A 21,369-nucleotide genomic window follows, 5' to 3' on the forward strand; every position below is an offset into this window, starting at 1 on the left:
ATAAATATACACATACACATGCATGTGTAGAAGTTTTATATAGATATATTTTTGCAAATATACTTATGTTTGGATATATTATATATATATATAAAGCATAGTGTTTATATATTATAAATATCATAGATTAAATAATATATATATATACATATATATAACATATAATTTGTTGTAGTTTAGTCACTTCCATCGTATCCAACACTTTGTGACTCCATTTGGGGTTTTATTGACTAGGATACTAGAATAGTTTGCAATTTGTTTCTCCAACTTATTTCATGAATGAGGAAACTGAGGCTAATACGGTTAAGTCACCAAGCTAATAAGTATCTGACAACATATTTGAAATCAAGTCTTCCTGACTCTAGGTCTGGACTTCTATCTTCCATATTACTTAGCTCCCCCAATATATAATTTTATACAATATGTGATATATAACAAATATTATATATGTGCATGGGAAATAAACATGCATACATAAATGCACATGTATGTACACACATGCATATATAACAACTACACACATGCAGTTGTATATGATTATATTTACATGTGTGTATGTTTTAAATTTATTCTCACATGAGTTTTCTCATGTTTCTTTATGTAATTGAAAATTAAAAAAGAAAATAAATTCAAGTGGGAGATAAAAAGCTTAAAAATGAAGGATTTGGAATTATGTGTCAAAAGAAATGATGAACAAGAAAATCAAAAGAAACTCAGAAAGACTTATATGAAATTATACAAAGTGAAGCAAGCAGAAACAGAAAAATATTGTACTATGATCAACTGTGAATAACTGTTATCAACAACCTAAGGATCCAGTACAATTTCAAGAGACTCATGATGAAAAACACTATCCACAGGTATAGCACAAACAGATGGATTCTGAATGCAGATTAAAGTATAATATTCACCTTTTTCCTTCATGAATTTTTCTCCTGTATAAGTCGATGGGTCTTCTTTCATAACATTAGGAACATTTTTATATATAGACATATATAACCTATGCTAAAATGCCTGAGATTTTGTGGAATAGGAAGGGTTAGAAGGGAGGGAGAGAAAATGGATTGCAAATGTCAAAAAAAAGATAGTTGAAAATTATATCAAAAATTAATCTGGAAATAAATAAGAAACATAACAATCCCACATGAGGTAATTGGAAGTTTGAGGTTTCAGTGAGAAACTCAGTTACATTCAGTCAAATAACTTTGAGGAATAAGAGTTTAGAAAGTCTAGGGATAAAGAAATACATTGAAGAAGTTGTGATATAGAGATGATAATAGAAATTAAAATAGAGATTGAGATGGAGAAAAGAAAAAGTCTGAAAAAAGAAGAGAACCAAGAAATTATCTTAAGGAAAAACTACTTTGACCCAACAATATCATTACCAGGTCTGTATTCCAAAGAGTTCAATGATAAGGGAAAAGGACCTACTTTTATATATTAAATATATATATACACACACACACACACACACACACACACACACACACACACACACACATATATATATATATATATATATATATTGTAGTTTTGTGGTGGAAAAGAATTGTAAACTATAGGAATATCCATCAGTTGAGGAATGGTAACTTTTTAAATTATATTAAGCAATGAAAATGGCAGAGAAAAAAATAGTTGTATATGACCAAAAGAATATTTGAAAAAATGGAGAAATTTGATTATTTGTTAAAGGTTGGAAAGGAGTCAGCAGAGGGCAAAAGTTGGAAGTTGCATGAGAAAGAAACCAGAATTGTTGGAACATATTCCTTGAGAGTATAATGAGGTAAAAGAGTCAAGTAGAGAAATTATGCTAGGTCTTCTGAGATTGTAGGGAGGAAGAAGGGTATAGAAAATGATGCCGAGAAAATTTTAGGACAAGAAAGAGGGAAAATAAAAAGTGCCAATGAAGGAAGGGAGGAAGGAAGGAAATGAAGAAGGCAGTAATCATTCATTTAACACATTATGTTCCATGAACCATCCTAAGCACCTTACAGCAAATTGGGGAAGTACATGCTATTATTATACCAATTTTATTAATAATACTGAGGTAGAAAAAAAGATTAAGTTACTTTGACCATAGCCTCATAAAAAGTATGGATATGAGGCCAGAATTGGAACTCAGGTCTTCCTGGCTCCAGACCTAGAACTCTATTCTGTACTATCTACCTGCAATGAGGTAGGTAGGGATATAGGTCATTTGCTACAGAATTAGGACTTTGGAAGTTTTGTTGAGCGTTTTATGAGTGTAAAGTTTTAGACTTATGGGAATAGAATAAAGGCACCTTCACATAAGATGTATTTCTATAGAAAATATCATAATGTGAATACAACTTAAAATATTTAGTGAGAAAGGAGAGCATTTTGAGTGGAATATTTTTTCTGTATTTTTCTATTTTTTTTTCTCATGGATTAGTTAAACAAAAAATTGTTCCTATCTTCACACCCAAAATGTCCATATGTATGTACTGTATACATGTATTAATTTACACAGACAAAATTTTTGAAACAAAGAAAACAGAATCAACAAGTTTAATGGATTCTACCTCAAATAGGGAGGAAAAATCATCTCGTTTTTGGAATTCAGGTCTACACTTAATTTTGAGTATTTTTGTTGTTGTATTTTTCCTTTTAATGTCTTTTTTATTTTATTCTCCTGTGAATTTAGCTCGTGTCATAAATGAAATCTCACTTAAAAAATGTTCCAACTGGTACAATTAGCGTCCAGTATAATGTAATAAAATGTTGCTCTCAATTAGTCACTAGAGTCTCACTTTTTCCTCTAGAGCATACAGGGTAAAAATTCCACACTCTAATCTCTTTATTAAAATATTCTCTGGGGTTAGGGAAGCAGATGTAAAAGTGTGCTATTAAATATGTTTTTAGCTTGCCAAAAAAGCTCTGTAACTCAGAGACTGGAAATATTTTCTGAAATAGAAAAAATTACAGATAGTAACTGACATGTATAAACATTAATTCAAATTGAAATGATTGTCATCTCTCCTTCAAAAAGAAACTTTTGTATAATTTAGAATTACTACCTTGTGTTTTTTCAAAAGTTCCTGGGAGAGTCCTTGTTTATACTGGAGTTAGTCCCTGAAACCAATAGTCATTAAGCATGTGTTTGGATAAGATATGAAAGGACAAATACAGAAACATTTGATATCTAAGACATGAATACTTGTAATTATATTAAAATATTCCTCATCAAGGATACATTTTCTAGGCACAAAAGCATATGCCTGAAAGACTGATGTGCCTGTTAGTGAAAAATAGAGAAAAACTGGAGTCTACTTATTTCATTGAATATTGAATTTGGAAAATACCTCAGAAATCATCTAGTCTAACTGGAACTTGAACAATAACCATGACAAGGTAGCATCTGACCTGAATTTGAAGAACTACTGTGACAGGAAGTCACTCCCACTGGAGACTGGCTATTCATCTTTTGGATAGCTATAATTCTTAGGAAAGGAGTTCTTACCTGATTCTGTGTAATTGTAAAGTTTTCTTTTAGTTCTGCCTTCTGAGGACAAGATGCAATCTATTTCTTTTTCAACATGACAAATGTCTAAATGCAGCTCTCAGTTTTCAATTTCTATCCCTTCTAGTGTCTCTCCAACAGGCTATTTTCTTTTTCTAGTTTGATCCATACTCAGCTGTTAAACTCAAATAAAAAAGGGGATCACTTAACTAACCCTAACCCTAAAAATCTTTGCAGATTGCATATTGACTTAAAAATACCACTTGTTAATATTATTTATTTTCTGTTGTATTTTTATTTTTTTAAATATTTCCCAATTACATTTTACATTGTTCTGGTTCACTGAAGATTGTGGCACAAGGTACATATTTGACATCTCTGGCCTACAATATATGTAATCTTGTGGTCATCTTCTTATGGACCTGTCCTAGTTTGTCAAATCCTTAAAAATTGTAGTTTTATATAATTTTAATTGGAAAAAGAGATAGTTGGAAATAAATTTGCCCACATGTGTGGTCATTATGACTGACAAAGTGAATGTGATATTTATTTCCTTATTGGTGTCAATGAAAGGGAGCTTAGATACTTCAACTGGCTTGTTTGATATGGGGATGCTGTAACATATCCTGTATAACATCTAGTTAATGGCATGGTTAAAGTAACTGTTAATGAACCTCAATCATAAGAATTGTTTTGAGGGTGGAAATGATTGGGACTTTGGAATTTTGCTCACAGTATCTAAGAATCTGTGTTGGAAAAAGGATAACCAAAAGAGGATTAAACTGCCAAAGGAGATCTAATTTGATGATTTTAAAAAGGATCGTTGTATTATGGTGTTAGACAGCGAAAGGACCTTGGAGATGATCAAATCCATTCCTTAGAGTTTTAATTGAGGACACTGTAGCACAGAGAGGTTAAGTGGCTTATCAAGCACACAGATAAGAGTGTTATAGGTGATATGTTCCAAAGATGGAAGCAAGTTAACAGAGGATGAAAATATAGCATATCAATGTAATAAAAGTATCATGAGTCAAAAAAGAGAATTAATGTAGCGATGTTGTAGCATTCAAGAATTCATAGACATCTGTAATGTCAAAATTTACTTTTTTCTTTGGCAGTATTATCAATATCTCTAGAATTTAATAATATTTAACATTTTAATATAACACAATAAAATTGAAATATATTGTTCAAGATGGTTTTAGCATTTAGATATTATCAATATGTGTATAATTATGATCATATTCAGTCTGAGCAGCCATGTGACAGAGTGGAGAGTCACAGGCTCATCTTCCTTAGTTGAAATCTAGCCTCAGACACTTACTAGCTATATCACCCTGGGCAAGACAATTGATCCTGTTTGTCTCAGTTGCTCATCTTTCTTTTAACCCTTACCTTCCATCTTAAAATCAATATGGTATTTTGGTTCTATGGCAAAAAAAGCAGTAAGGATTAGGCAATGGGGGTTAAGTGACTTGCCCAGGGTCATACAGCTAGAAAGTTTATGAGGCCAGATTTGGACCCTGGACTTGCTGTCTCTAGACCTGGCTCTCAATCCACTGAGCAACCCAGCTCCCTCATCTTTAAAATGATTTGGAGAAGGAAATGAAAAGCTAATCTAGTATCTTTGACAAGGAAACCCCTCATGGAGTCATGAAGAATTAGACACAGATGAAAAATGACTTAACATCAAAATATGAATATGTGGAAATATGTCATGATTCATAAGATTTTTTTTCATTTTTATCAATGCATTTTGTCATCAACTAGTCATAACCATTCTCATATTTTAAGATTGTTTTCCCAAATTTCCTTTGTAATAAAATTACTTGTAAATATCTGAACCACTGAATTTATGGGACAGTATTTTCCCCTATACTATCCTTGAATATAGAGGGTTAATAAATCATCCATTCAAGAAATTAAACTGCTCATACAAAATAAACAAAATCATGATTTCATTTGATTTTATCATTACAACCCAGCTTATCTGACCTCTATTTTCTTCTTTCATCAGCCATTTTGACCCAGTCTTTACTTACTTTCTTGTTTATAAATTGTTTATAAATATATCACTTCTGTTACTCTTTACAAACTTGCCAGGGATACAGGATAAACTAAGATGAAAAATAACTGAACTCATGCCTATCTCTTTTATATTCTAATAGTCATGAAGGCTGTTATCCCTTTTAAATAGAGGCATTGTTGTGTATTTAAAAGAAGGAGAATCAGAATACTTCACAAAATTATATCTAGACTTTGGATCAGTAGCAGTTCCTGGCCAATGGGATAAAACTGTAGATGAGTCTTCTTTGTTAAGAGTTAAGTTGGAGGCTCTCTAATGAGACTGACTACATTGACTGGAAATTAAATGTTTGGCTCAGGGGATTGCGGATTGGACGTTGCACCTATAAAATAGAGTCCAGTGGTAAAGTGAGACTCTATTCATCAGTATCCTATGCTCTGTTTTTATACAGATCAGTTTCAATTGGAATTGGGAATTACTTGGGAATTACTCACAAAAACTTATTTCTCTGACTTTGTTATCTTTGCAGAGTTGTCTCAGGGATATTTTTTTCAAGTTCATACTTAAGTCTTTGTAGATATTTATAAAATGGTCTCCATGCCCATAGTAATTTCTGCCATCTCCCATATGACAATATAAAACAGTTTCACCACCATCTCTACTTCACCAATAAGTAAATGGAGGAAAAGGACTCTAACATATTCACTGTATTTCAAAATGTTTAAGCAAATTCCATTCTTTGGTGTGTCTCACTATACACTATCACTCTGTGATAAAATATTGTGGAGAAGACTACATTCTTATATTTTATTAGACATTAATCTTGTCCAGAAAATCTATTTGCCTTTTTCTAATAACCTTATTCATTCCCACTTCTTTTCTAATTGGTTATTTTCTTCTGGAGCAACAGATTTTAGTAAATGAGCTAATATTAAAAACATACCTCTTCTACCACTTCTCTAACCCTAAATATCTTTTTACTATTTTAAAATTTAAAGTTGATAACCAACTTTATTTTGAATTATTTCTTAATTGAGAGTTGTATATCATCACTTCAATCAATATCTATGGATCAGAGTTAGATTTGATTGCATAAGCCTTACTAGTACGGTCATTAGAGTTTAACTTCCCTGAGCCCATGGACTACAACTTGTACTAACTCACCTTGCAAGGGAAGAGGTTAGTAAATGAAGAATGAGTCCACATGTTCATAAGACCTTCCTGGTCATAAGACTAGTATCAGAATACTCTGTTGTAGGGAGTAGCCTAGCACAGGACAACAAAATTTGACAGCTTATATAACCTGTTATCTTTTCACTGCATAAAAAAGAGCTACTTTGTCTGTTAGGGAGCATCCTTAGCCATTAGAGAAATCATAGATCTCATTTATTGGCAATTGGTAGCTTTGCTAATAATTAATCATGTGTAGAACTTTGTGTCTCATTTTTTTTCTTTATTGCATTTTTTATTACAACACTATACTGTGACCCTAGCTATTGTCATTACTGAAGCTGAATTAAAGAATGTTATTGGGCTTGGGTGAATGTTGTGGTAGCTTCTAGAAAATTATATCTACTCTCAGAACTTTTATTTCTAACTGGTATCCAACTCTTTCTACCTCCTTCCAAGACAGGAAATGAGAACTAATTAATTAACTTATCATTTCCTCCCCATATTGAAATTGTCCAGGCCTATGGTGGAGACTCTGAGGCAAAGAGTAAGAACCTCCATTTTCATTACATTTTCAAAGATCTACTGAAATAAATATCAGGCCCCTTTGGTTAGAGAAAATTTCTCTAGGTTTCCAAAATAATCACCCAAGGTGCTATAATCATGACTGTGGACATTTTGGTATGCTTTGTATAAGAAAAGATACATGGACATTGTGTTTAGGTCGATATTAGGATGATTCTTTGCACTGAAGAAAATATGAAATAGTTTCTCCCAGCATATTTTAAGTTCTCACCTCATTGGTAAGTACGTGACTTCCAAACAACCCCAAGTCTATAACCCAGAGGATCATATATTCAGGTTTATAGACATGAAGTTTTCCCCAGAGGGAAAAGGCTTGATTTTTTTTTTGTTTTTTGTTTCTTCCATATTATCTTGAGGTGGAGGAAATAATTGGGCAAGGTCTTTTAACAAAAATTAATTTACATATTAACCCATTAAAATTTTTCTGAATTATAATGTCAAATTGTTTTTCTATATATTTAGAGATAGGTAAGAATATTGATTACCAGTTTTGTTTTTGAAATATGGCACATGAACTTTTCTTGAGAGCCTTCAGTATAAAACAAAGTAAAGGTCATTCAAAAAGATCAAGCAGAACATCTCCAATTTACCTACAATATATGATTTTGGTCACAAATTATATTAAATTTGCTGAATACAGTAAAACTTAGTGGAAAGTGTAAGGATGTAGTTGAACTCTCCACATCCCTATTTTCTTTCACCTGATACATATTATGAGTCAGTTAAAACATAACTCAGTTAATCAAAAATTTTAGAACAGAGGCTATAAATTTTTGGCAGACCATGGGTATCTTTGGTAGTCAGGTGAAGTAAATGAACTAATTTTCAAATTTTTAAAATTCCTCATGGAAGGAAATGAAAAAATATAAATGAAAATGGAGTACCACACAATAAATTTTTACAGAAACCTGAAACCTATCCCTAGAACTCTTTAAGTTTAAGCATTAGACAAAGTATAAAAGATCCTTAAAAGTCATTAGATGAGCAGCAATGGCATTACAGAGGAAGTATATTCTGATTAGGTAAGGGACATGGTAACATAGGGAGAAGAAATTGTAAAACCAGAATGCTAGTTTCAAGATGAAGAGAGTTCCAAGAAAGTTGATAAGAAAATATGATATAATTAACTACTCTTAAAAAGAACCTTTTGGGAAGTAAGAAGGGGAAGAAGCAAAGTTCTATGATTAAATCTCAAACTGGGTTTTGTCTTCTCCTTTTTTTTCCCAATGTATTTATTAATATAATTTCTCCACAACTATCTCAGTATCTTTCCAACTCCACGAATCACAGAAAGTATTGTCTGCTTCCCTCCCTCTTTATTGGAGGGAGATGACCACATTTAAGGTAAACATCATGAAGACTCCATTAAAGGATTTTAAAAAGCTTTGAATTATCCCATTGTTATATATGCTTTATAAGATTGAATACTTTCCCTTGATCTCTATAGATGCTGGTAAGAGTTTGTTACATATTTTTAGGGGATATTTGTTCCAACTGGACCAAAGCTACCACCTTGTAAATATTCTCTTTATAAAAGCATAAATTATCTGGTTTATTAATTGATATTAAGTGACTATGATGGAAGAGACAAAACCAGCAGTGATCTATGAATTGTATATTATGAGAAACACACTTTCAAGTCCTAAAAGCTACCTGAGATAATGAAATAACAATTCTCTGGAGACCAAATTCATGGATCCAAGTGCAGATTGGAATAAGGATTCTAGGAAGTCCATTAGATACATGAGAATTACCTGGATTTGAGATACTAGTGATTCCTTTAGTATATTATTGTAAGGAAAAAAGGTTAAGAAACTCCCCTATACTATTAAAAACAAGCAACCATTTTGCCACTTAGTTGCAGCAATGAAGATTAAATTACTTTTCTAATAGCCACCATATATTTTATGTGGGTTTAGAAAATCCTAATTTCAAAACTAGTAGTTCAATTCATCCTTCCATATTAATGCCAAATATATGAATAGAAATAGGGCCTGGATCTGTGATTTCAATTAGTGGAGAAAACTCCCTTTTAAGGAAATTCTGTAAATTTTAAATTTATACCTTTAAAATTTACTTATTGTTTTATAGAGTTGTTTAGATCAGTGATGTTAACCTCCAATAGAAAGAAGAACCAATGATCTATAAATAATGATCCCTGGGATTTGCATAATGAGTGTTTTAAAATGTATTATCTAGGATTATTATCTCTTTATTTATTTTATCAATTATTTCCCAATTGCATTTTTATTTGATTAGACTATATTAGAAGTGATGCTGACCATCAGTTTGATATCTCTGATATATCACTGAGAGATTAAATAATTTACACAGATTTGTAATATTTATCAGAAATAGGATATGATTTCATCTTTGTATGTAGTTTATATGCAGTTCTATATCCACTAGATTGTTCTACCTCTTATTTATATGAATATGAGATATTATTAACTTTATCCCTTTCCTGGCACTATTTGCTTAGAAATTATTTATCTATAATCATCAGATTACTGCAGTACTTTAATTTTCTATAAGAAAGTCTTCTGAGAGATCAAACATTAAATCACAACTCATTCTTTTCTTTCTCTTTTACTTTTTTCAAATTTTCTATTCTATTTTTAATTTTTTAATTGAAAATTTTTATTTAAATAATTAATTTTAAATATTTTTCCATGGTTACACAATTCATGTTCTATCCATCCCCTTCCCCCATAGCCAATGAGCAATTTCACCAAGTTTTACATGTATCATTTTTCAAGAGCTATTTCCATATTATTAAAATTTGCACTAGGGTATTCAAATCTCCACCAACTCATGTTATCAAGTGGTTGTTTTTCATATATATACATATATATATATATATATATATGCTGATGATTTATGTGTGGTATTTTGTACCCTGCAACTTTGCTAAATTTGTTGATTATTTCTACTAGCTTTTTAGTTGATTCTCTAGGATTCTTTAATTAGACCATCATGTAATCTGCAAAGAGAGATAGCTTGGTCTCCTCATGGCCTATTTTAATACAATCAATTTCTTTTTCTTTTCTAATTGCTACTGCTAGTGTTTCTTTTTTTTTTCAATTTTATAATATTTTATTTGATCATTTCCATGCATTATTAATTAAAGACAAAGATCATTTTCTTTTCCTCTCCCCCACCCCCCGTAGCCGATGTGTGATTCCACTGGGTATCACATGTGTTCTTGATTTGAACCCATTGCCATGTTGTTAATATTTGCATTAGAGTGTTTGTTTAGATTCCCTCCTCTGTCATGTCTCCTCAACTGCTGTAGTCAGGCAGTTGCTTTTCCTTGGTGTTTCTACTCCCACAGTTTGTCCTCTGCTTATGAATAGTGTTTTTTCTCCTAGATCCCTGCAGATTGTTCAGGGACATTACACCACCACTAATGGAGAAGGCCATTAATGTTCGATTATACCACAGTGTATTAGTCTCTGTGTACAATGTTCTCCTGGTCTGCTCCTCTCACTCTGCATCATTTCCTGGAGGTCATTCCAGTCTCCAAGGAATTCCTCCACTTTGTTATTCCTTTTTGCACAATAGTATTCCATCACCAACATATACCACAATTTGCTCAGCCATTCCCCAATTGATGGGCATCCCCTCGATTTCCAATTTTTGGCCACCACAAAGAGTGCAGCTATGATGGGCATCCTTGTTTCACTCCTTAACTTATTGGGGATGCTTCTAATTAATCCCCATTGCAGATGATGCTTGCTGATTGTTTTAGATATATGCGGTATATTATTTTTAGGAAAGGCCCTTCTATTCCAATGCTTTCTTGTGTTTTCAATAGGAATGAGTTCTATTTTGTCAAAGGCTTTTTCTGCATCTATTAAGATAATCATATGATTTTTGTTGGTTTGTTTGTTAATATGATCAATTATGTGAATGATTTTCCTAATACTGAACCATCCTTGCTTGCATTCCTGGTATAGATTCCATCTGATCATAATGAATAACCCTTGTCATCACTTGGTGGAATCTTTTAGCTAGTATTCTATTTAAGATTTTTGCATCTATGTTCATTGAGGAGATTGGATTGTAGTTTCTCTATTTTTTTGAAAATTTTATTTGGTCAACTTAGAATATTATTCCTTGGTAACAAGAATCATATTCTTTCTCTCCCTCCATTACCCTTACCCTTCCTGTAGCTGATATGCAATTTCATTGGATTTTACATCTGTCCTTGAGCAGAACCCATTTCCATGTTGTTGATGTTTGCACTAGGATGATCATTTAGTCTATATCCCCAATCATATCCCGATTGTCTCATTCATTAAGTAGTTGTTTTCTTCCATGTTTCTGCTCCCACAGTTGTTCCTCTGGACGTGGATAGTGTTCTTTCTCATAGATCCCTCCAAGTTGTTCAGGATCACTGCATTGCCACTAATGGAGAAGTACATTATATTCAATTTTATCACAGTGTATCAGTCTCTGTGTATAATATTCTCCTGGTTCTGCTCCTCTCACTCTCCATCAATTCAAGGAGGTTATTCCAGTTCACGAGGAATTCCTCCATTTTATTATTCCTTTGAGCACAATAGTATTCTATCACCTTCAGATACCACACTTGGTTCAGTCATTCCCCAATTGAAGGACATCCCCTCATTTTCCATTTTTGCCACCACATATAGCACAGCTATGAATATTCTTGTACAAGTCTTTTTCCTTATTATCTCTTTGGGGTACAAACATAGTCTTTTAGTGCCCTTTGGAAATAGTTCCAAATTGCACTCCGGAATGGTTATGAATTCATTTCCCAATGTTGCCACATGCCATTCCAACATTCATTACTTTCAACTGCTGTCATGTTAGCCAATCTGCTATGTGAGAGGTGATACCCCAGAGTTATATTGATTTGCATCTCTCTGATTATAAGAGATTTAGAACACTTTTTCATGTGCTTATTCATAGTTTTGATTTATTTGACTGAAAAAAAGCCTATTCATGTCCATTACCTATTTATCAGTTGAAGAATGTCTTGATTTTTTGTACAATTGGTTTAGCTCCTTATTAGTTTGAGTAATTAGACTTTTGTCAGAGGTTTTTTATGAAGATTGTTTCTGAATTTGTTCCTTCCCTTCTAATTTTGGTTGCATTGGTTTTGTTTGTAGAAAACCTTTTTAATTTGATATAATCAAATTATTGATTTTACATTTTGTGACTTTTTTCTAGCTCTTACTTGTTTTTAAATCTTTCCTTTCTCAAAGATCTGACATGTATATTATTCTGTGTTCATCTGATTTGCTTATATTTTCCTTCTTTATATTCAAGTCATTCACCCATCTTGAGTTCATCTTGGTATAGGGTGTGAGATGTTGATCCAAACCTAATCTCTCCCATACTGTCTTCCAATTTTCCCAGCAGTTATTATCAAATAGTGGGTTTTGGTCTCAAAAACCGGGATCTTTGGGCTTATCATAAACTATCTTGCTGTGGTCACTTACCCCAAGTCTATTCCATTTATCCTCCTTTCTATCTCTTAGCCAGTACCAAATTGTTTTGATGACCATGACTTCATAGTATAGTTTGAAATCTCAGACAGCAAGGTCTCATTCCTTCTCATTTTTTCATGGTTTCCCTGGATATCCTTGATCTTTTCTTCTTCAAAATGAACTTTGTTATGTTTTTTTTTTCTAATTCAGTGAAAACAATTTTTGGTAGTTCAATGCGTATGACAGTAAATAAGTAAGTTAATTTGGGTAGGATTGTCATCTTTATTAAGTTAGCTTGTCTACCCATGAGCAGTCAATGTTTTTCCAATTGTTTAGATTTAGTTTTAATTGTGTGGAGAGTGTTTTGTAGTTATGTTCATATAGTTCCTGATTTTGTCTCATCAGATAGATTCCTAAGTATTTTATATTGTCTAGGTTGATTTTAAATGGAACTTATCTTTCTGATTCTTGCTGCTGAGATGTGTTGGAAATATATAGATATGCTGATGATTTACATGGGTTTGTTTTGTATCCTGAAATTTTGCTAAAGCTGTTGATTATTTCTATTAACATTTTGTTTGATTCTCTGGGGTTCTTTAAGTAGACCATCATATCATTTGCAAAGAGTGAGAGCTTGGTCTCCTCATTGTCTATTTTAATACCTTCAATTTCTTTTTCTTCTCTAATTTCTACTGCTAGTGTCTCAAGTACAATGTTAAATAATAGAGGTGATAATGGGCATCCTTGTTTCACTCCTGATTTTATTGGAAAGGTTTTTAGTTTGTCCCCATTGCAGATGATGTTTGCTGATCGTTTTAGATATATACTTTTTATTATTTTTAGGAAAGACCCTTCTATTCCTATGCTTTCTTGTGTTTTCAATAGGAATGAGTGTTGTATTTTGTCAAAGGCTTTTTATGCATCTATTGAGGTAATCATGTGATTTTTGTTGGTTTTCTTGTTAATATGGTCAATTATGTGGATGGTTTTCCTAATATTGAACCATCCTTACTTTCCTTGTATGAATCCTACCTGGTCATAATGAATAACCCTTGTGATCACTTGCTGGAGTCATTTTGCTAGTATTCTATTTAAGATTTTTGCATCTATATTCATTAAGGAGATTGGTCTATAGTTTTCTGTCTATGTTTTTGACCTGCCTGGCTTTGGAATTAGTACCATATTTGTGTCATAAAAGGAATTTGGTAGAACTCTTTCTTTGCTTATTCTGTCAAATAGTTTGTATAATATTTGGATTCGTTGTTCTTTGAATGTTTGATAGAATTCATTTGTGAATCCATCTGATTTTGTAGATTTTTCATAGGTAGTTCTTTGATGCATTGTTCAATTTCTTTTTCTGATATGGAGTTGTTCAGGTAGCCTATTTCTTCCTCTGTTAGTCTAGGCAATTTATATTTTTGTAAATATTCATCCATATCACCTAGATTGCCATAGTTATTACCATTTAATTGGGCTTTATAGTTTTTCATGATTGGCTTAATGTACTCTTCATTAGAGGTGAGGTCTCCTTTTTCACCTTGGATACTATTAATTTGGTTGTCTTCTTTCCTTTATTAAATTATATTGACCAATACTTTGTCTATTTTATTTGTTTTTTGAACGTACCAGCTTCTAGTCTTATTTATTAAATCAATAGTTCTTTCACTTTTAATTTTATTAATTACACCTTTGACTTTTTAGGATCTCTAATTTAGTCTTCATTTGAGGTTTTTAAATTTGTTCACTTTCTAGATTTTAAATTTACACGACCAATTCATTGACCTCTGCCCTCTCTAATTTGTTAATATATGAACTCAAGGATATGAATTTTCCCCAGAATACTGCTTTGGTTGCATTCCATAGATTTTGAATGGAGTTCTTATCATTGTCATTTTATTTAATTAAATTATTAATTGTTTCTATGGTTTGTTCTTTAACTATCTAATTTTGGAGAATCATATTATTTAAATTCTAATTGATTTTTTTTAAATCCTTTCCTTTCGTCTTGGAGTCAATACTGTGTATTGGCTCCAAGGCTGAAGAGTGGTAAGGGCTAGCCAATGGGGGTTAAGTGACTTGCCCAGGGTCACACAGCTGGGAAGTGTCTGAGGTCACATTTGAACCTAGGACCTCCCATCTCTAGGCCTGGCTCTCAATCCACTGAGCCACTCAGCTGCCCCCAATTTCAATTGATTTTTAATTTGCCTCTCCATTTAGCCTTACTAATTATTATTTTATTGCATTATGATCTGAAAAGGTTGCATTTATTATTTCTACTCTTTTGCACTTGTTTATTATGTTTTTTGTGCCATAGTACATGGTCAATCATTTTGAATATACCATGTGCTTCTGAAAAGAAGGTTATTCCTTTTTGTCTCTAATTTTCTCCACATATCTATTAATTCTAATTTTTCTAAAATTTCATTCATTTCTCTTACCTATTTCTTATTTTTTGGTTTGATTTATCTAGGTTCCTTATTTATCTAGGAAGGTTCAAGTCTCCCACTAGTAGAGTTTTACTATCTATTTCCTCCTTCAACTCCACTTATTTCTCCTGTTTCTCTGGTTCAATTTCTTTTTCTGATATGGGTTTATTTAAGTATTAACCTTGCTATTCTCCACATCTTCTACTGTCTGTCACCCCTTTCTGCTCTATCTCCAAGCCCAAGATACCCACTCTTCAACCTCCTGGGGTGGTCTCAAGTCTAACTGCTCTCAGAGTTAAATCCCTGGTGTTCTTAGTTATCTCCCAAGCATCTATAAATTGTCCCTTGCTTGCTCTGATTCTGGTGCCCTGGCTCTGACTCTTGACTCCATCGGTGTGGTGGGGGAGGGTGGATCAGCTTGAGTTTTTGTGGGAGCTATTTCACCTCCTCATGGTGTGGAAATGTTCAAATCTCATGTACCTTCAATGCTGCACCCTACTGTGGAGCCCCTTCATTTATCTGAACTTTTTTTTGTTTTGTCTTGTTTTCTTTTTGACATTTTGATGTAGTCTGTATTGGTCAGTGGTAAGGAGATGAAGAGTCCTGCTTCCACATAGCAGCCATCTTATCCCAGAAGTTCTCTTTTTCTTGTTAAACTTTTTTCTTATCAGTGACAGTAATTTATATTTTATTGTACTTGATCAATAAATATTTGATGAAAATGAATGAATTTTGTTCAAATTGTCCTGCATTGACCACATTTCTTTCTATCTTATGAATCTTGAAATACATGATATAGAAGTATGTTAATTAGCATTTAGAGATTTTAGACTGAAACACATAAACACATGAATAAAAAAATAAACACAAACATATATACAAATTATCTACCTATAAGAATGTAGATAGTGCATACATACATATTTAATACACAGATAAATGTCAAATCTCTTTCTAGAACACAGAATTCTTTCTTTTCCATATGAATGGATTTATTATGTATTCTAGCTAGTGACCTGAAAGTGCTATGGAAATATATTGGAAAATATACAGTGTAACTATTATATTTTAATATTTATTTCACTAACATTTAAAACACTATTAAAAAAGCAACATAATTTAGTAAATTATGATTTCTTAAGATTAGGAATACCTGTGTTTCAAATCTCCCATGAATATGTACTAGCTCTGTGAATACAGGTAAATCAATTAACCTTTCAGTTTCCTGAAGGACTCTTAAGGATTAAAGTTAAAGAGAAGTTTCTGAGCTAAATCAGTAGTACTATTTTCCTCCCAGAAGTTCCACTAGGAAACCAGAGAATAAACAGAAGGTTATAGTTACAGGACCTAGCCCACTCTCACCTCCAGAAAACACCGTGAATCAATTGGATAGAATGCATGTGTAAAAATATATAAAGTGGCCCTTTAAGCTAATTTTTATATGTGAATATTCAAAAAGTTTTGTATTCTGTTTAAATGTAAATAATCCACAGTAAAGAAGTCCTGTTAGGATTGTTCTGTAATTCTGGGTGACTTTTGAAAATTATAGCAACATATTACTTCATGTCATCTTAAAAAATTCATAGACCCCTATATTAAATATTAGTCAGTTACATTAGTTTTAATCAATCTGTCACTACTATCTCTCATCCTTGGAAAAGAAAATGTAGGTCATATCTGCTTTGCTTATGTGAACATGATACATCTCCTTTTACTGTATGATCTGTCAAATGTGAATGTTATAAAAAATTCAATTAATCTAAAAGCAATGGGCCATGGTTGTACACTTCTAGCAGAGAAATATATACACAGACTTCTCTAGCTCCTTAATCATGGTATCCCACCACAGGCATTTGTGATCATCCTCAGAAATTTGAGAGAGAGGTAGTTAGAGACTGATGGAAAAGATACTTATGCATATTAGAAATCATAGCTTACTGTGGAATAAGTGTTTCTAAATTATTCTAAATTATTTTTCTCAATAAAATTTGAAATATGTAAGATTTGATTATTATATTTATTTCTTGAAGGAAGCAATTACTTGTTTAAGTTGCTGGAACATAATGGAATTCAATGATAATATAACTAACTCAGTGGGTTCCATTTTCTCCCATTTCAGGCATTTTCCAGTAGTGAGGAAAATAGTTGTATTATGTGCTGTAAGCTATTTTATACTTTAGAGCAGTATTACTATGCCATACTGCATTTCATTAATTCCTTTTTTAAAAATCTCATAAAATATTCAGGATCCATGTCAGAATGTAGTCTCTTAACTCATGTAACATAACAGAAGGATTTAATGGTTTCAATTTTTTTTAATTTTTTAATTTAATTTTTTAATTTATTTTTTTAATTTAAATTTATTTATTTAGAATATTTTTCTATGGTTATATGATTCATGATTCCTACCTCCTCTTCCCTCACCCCCTTCCCTGGAGCCAACAAGCAATTCCACTGGGTTATACATATATCACTGCTCAAAACCTATTTACGTATTATTCATTTTTATAAAAGAGTGATCTTTTAACAGCAATACCCCAATCATATACCCATAAAACCACATGAGTAACCATATCTTTTTCTTCTGCTTTTCTGCGCCCACAGTATTTTCTCTGGATGTGGATAGTGTTCTTTCTCATAAGGTCTTCTGGTTTGTCCTGGATCAATGTATTGCTACTAGCAGAAAAGTCTATTACATTCGATTGTACCACAATGTATCAGTCTTTGTATATAATGTTCTCCTGATTCTGTTCCTTTCTCTCTGCATCAATTCCTGGAGGTCGTTCAAGTTCACATGGAATTTCTCCAATTCATTATTCCTTTCAGCACAATAACATTCCATCACCAACAGATACCAGAATTTGTTCAGTCATTCCCCAATCAATGCACATCCCCCTCATTTTCCATTTTATTGCCACCACAAAGACTGTGGCTATAAATAATTTTGTGCACGTATTTTTCCTTATCTCTTTAGGATACAAACCCAATAGTGGTATTGCTGAATCAAAGAGCAGGCAATCCTTTAAAGACCAGTGGGCTCAACTTTAAATATGAATCATACTATCTCACCAGTCATGAGACAAGTCTCTTCAGGGGAATCTTGTTTAAATGCAAATTGAACTACTTTATCAAAATATATTTATTTAAAAAAATAAACTACTTGATTTCAAAAATAATGGGAAGGATCAATTTATTTTTTTAATTGGAAAATAATTTAAGAGAGTAGTAAGTTTCTAATTGGAGACTTAAAATAGAAATTAGGTGGTGCTTTTTGTGGGGATATTAAAAAAGACTTCTACTTCTATCAGGGTTGAACTAGACATCTTCTGAAGTAAGGACAAGTAAAAGACTTGCAATTTTATTCTTGCCCTATTTTTCACTTTTGTTTATTTTTGTTTTATAATAATTTGGAATAAAAGTGTCTGCTTCCTAATAGTCTCATTATTCTTAAGGATATCAGAAATCTAATTTATTCTGTGTCTCCTGATGGGATTTTTAAAATTATTTTGCTGTTTCTGATATAGTGCTCCTACCACTAAGGCTTTAATATCAATCTTTTGTAATACTCAATAGAAACATGAAATACTTATGAGCATTATAATAATAATGACATAAAATTGCCTCTACAGGTTATTAAAATATTACTTTCAGGATTAGCCTAAAAGGTGGTTAGCACAAATACTATTATCCCCATTTTACAGTTGAAGAATTTGAGGCTGAAAGTTTCCATCAAGATTGTATAGTCAAAGTTGGAGAAATAAGAGTTAACCTGGGTTCTCAAATGCCTTCTGTATCACCAATTCTATAATGCCATTTCGATGCCTCTAATGTTATTCAATGTTTATTTTTAAAATTACTTTAAAATAACATTTTAAAAAGGCTTATAGAAATCTGGCACAGAAATTCTAATACTACTACTATAAGAATGGAATCTTCACTATATTGACATCAAAATATTTTGGCATAGCATTTTTCATATAAAAATTAAATCTCAATTTAGTAATTTTTAAAATAGGGAAACATAATTCATAGAACAATAGGAATCTGGTGGAAAGATGAAGTTAGTATTATATAATCATGCTATAAAAATGTTTAGAAAATGCATTGAGTATGGACAGGAAATAAGCATTTATATAGTGATAATTATGTATAAAGTATTGTGTTAAGTGCTTGTTTTCAAATATTAGCTCATTTAATTTCCACAATAATTATACAAGAAAGGTTCTATTTTTATCTTTACCTTACAGTTTAGGAAACTGAGATAAACAGAAGTTAAGTGACTTATCCAGGGTCAAAATCATTTTTTAGTAGCATACATATTCTTTGGACCCACTTCTACAATAAATTGAACATGGAATTTGCAAAAGGAAAGCCAATTAACTATGACATGATATATTTTCCACTCTCTCATCTTCTCATTGTGATTCAGTTCCCACATCTTATTAGAGAGTTATAAAAAACAAACAATGAAAATAGTTATTTAAAAATTAATGAAGAAATATTGTTTAAAATCTGGTTTTGTTTTACAGTCTTTTACATTATAAATAAATAAGTGACAAATATGTTCAATGAGAACCATAATTTGAACAAATGAGTTTCACCTAACAAAGAATTAGCTTTAGATTTAAAAAAAAACATTATTAGAAGATTTTTTTTTTCTAGTTGCTAAGTTTTTTTGGGAAAAGATACTGCCACCACAATCACAGTATCAAAGATGGTGAGACAGCAAGGTTTGGTACATGTATTTCTATTCAGTTATCTGCTTAAAATAATCCTTTATATTATGTATTGGTGTATTGGTGATGAGACATCCTATCATTGGCTATGTCTAATAATATCATTCTAGTAACAGAGAATATATATTTCTTATATCCATACACTGAGTCACTTTTTGACACAATGGGAATACAAGTGCTAAAATAACAGAGAAAGAATACCTACTCTCAGTAAGTTACAATGTATTCTCTAGGGGTAGACAGTGAATACATTTTAAATATATTCAGAATAAATTATAAGTGTTAGAATGACAGATAATTAAAAGTTGTTAGGGAGGGCACAAGAAGTTAGGAGTAAAGTTAGGAGTACTTAATATACAATATAGTGCTTGAGTTGTATCTTTACTGATGTCAGTGATTCTATACTTAGTACCTTCCAGACATGGAGAATGGTCAGTACAAAGGCATCAAAATGTTTGATGAAATGTTAGTATGGAAAACAGAAGAAAGCCAGTTTTTTTTTAATGTATAGAATGTTTTTGTTGTAAAATGAGAGAAAGAGAATATATATATATATATATGTGTGTGTGTGTGTGTGTGTGTGTGTGTGTGTGTGTGTGTGTGTGTATAATGTGATGATATAGATTAGAGTAAGAGTATGAAGGCCTTTGAAAGACACACAAATAAGAATGTATACTTTATCATCACTGCAATAGGAAGCCACTGTAATTTACTGAGTAGAATAATAACATCATCAAATCCATGCTGAATGAAAATAATTTTGTCTGGAGAATGGATTGAAATGCAGCATATGTCGATGTAAGGAGGGCAAGTTGGAGGCTAATAGATCTAGATATATGGTATTGAAAGATTTTTTAAAAATGGCAATTTTGGTTAAGGTAACATTAGCCTGTGGTAAGGGAAAATACACATAAGTATAAGGAAATAGATTCTAAAAGAACATTTGGCATTGATGAGTGACCATTTGAATGAGAGGAAACTAATCTTTTTGATCTAAATATTATCTGCAAAATAAAGAAGCTATACTAGATAACCTCTTATTTGTAGCTAGAAACTAATTGATTTCCAGGAATTCCATAGAAACCAGAAAAGAAAATGATTAAAAATCAATTTGACAAATTGACATGCCTCTATCTCTACTGGATCCTTTCATTTCAAGTGTAAGATATGAAGCACTTGGAATTTCCTAAAGTAGTATTTTTTCCTGTGATTATTGAATAATGGATTCCTTTTTTTTTCATCTTTCCTGATCAGCATGGACAGATGGCTCCTAAGAAACAGCACATTTCTCTTCCCAGCATGATTATGTTTACATTTCATGATTATATAAAGAGAGCAGAAAACAAATAAACATCAAACCTAAGGTATATTCCCCATTTTGATTTATATATATACACTATCAAAAATTTAATGGCTTTTTAGAGAAACTGGAATTTGTTTGAAAATAAATTTCTAAAATTGTGAAAAATAAAACCAAGGAGTTTAC

This window comes from Monodelphis domestica, chromosome 3, assembly GCF_027887165.1.
Source record: "Monodelphis domestica isolate mMonDom1 chromosome 3, mMonDom1.pri, whole genome shotgun sequence".
In the NCBI taxonomy this organism is placed as follows: domain Eukaryota; kingdom Metazoa; phylum Chordata; class Mammalia; order Didelphimorphia; family Didelphidae; genus Monodelphis; species Monodelphis domestica.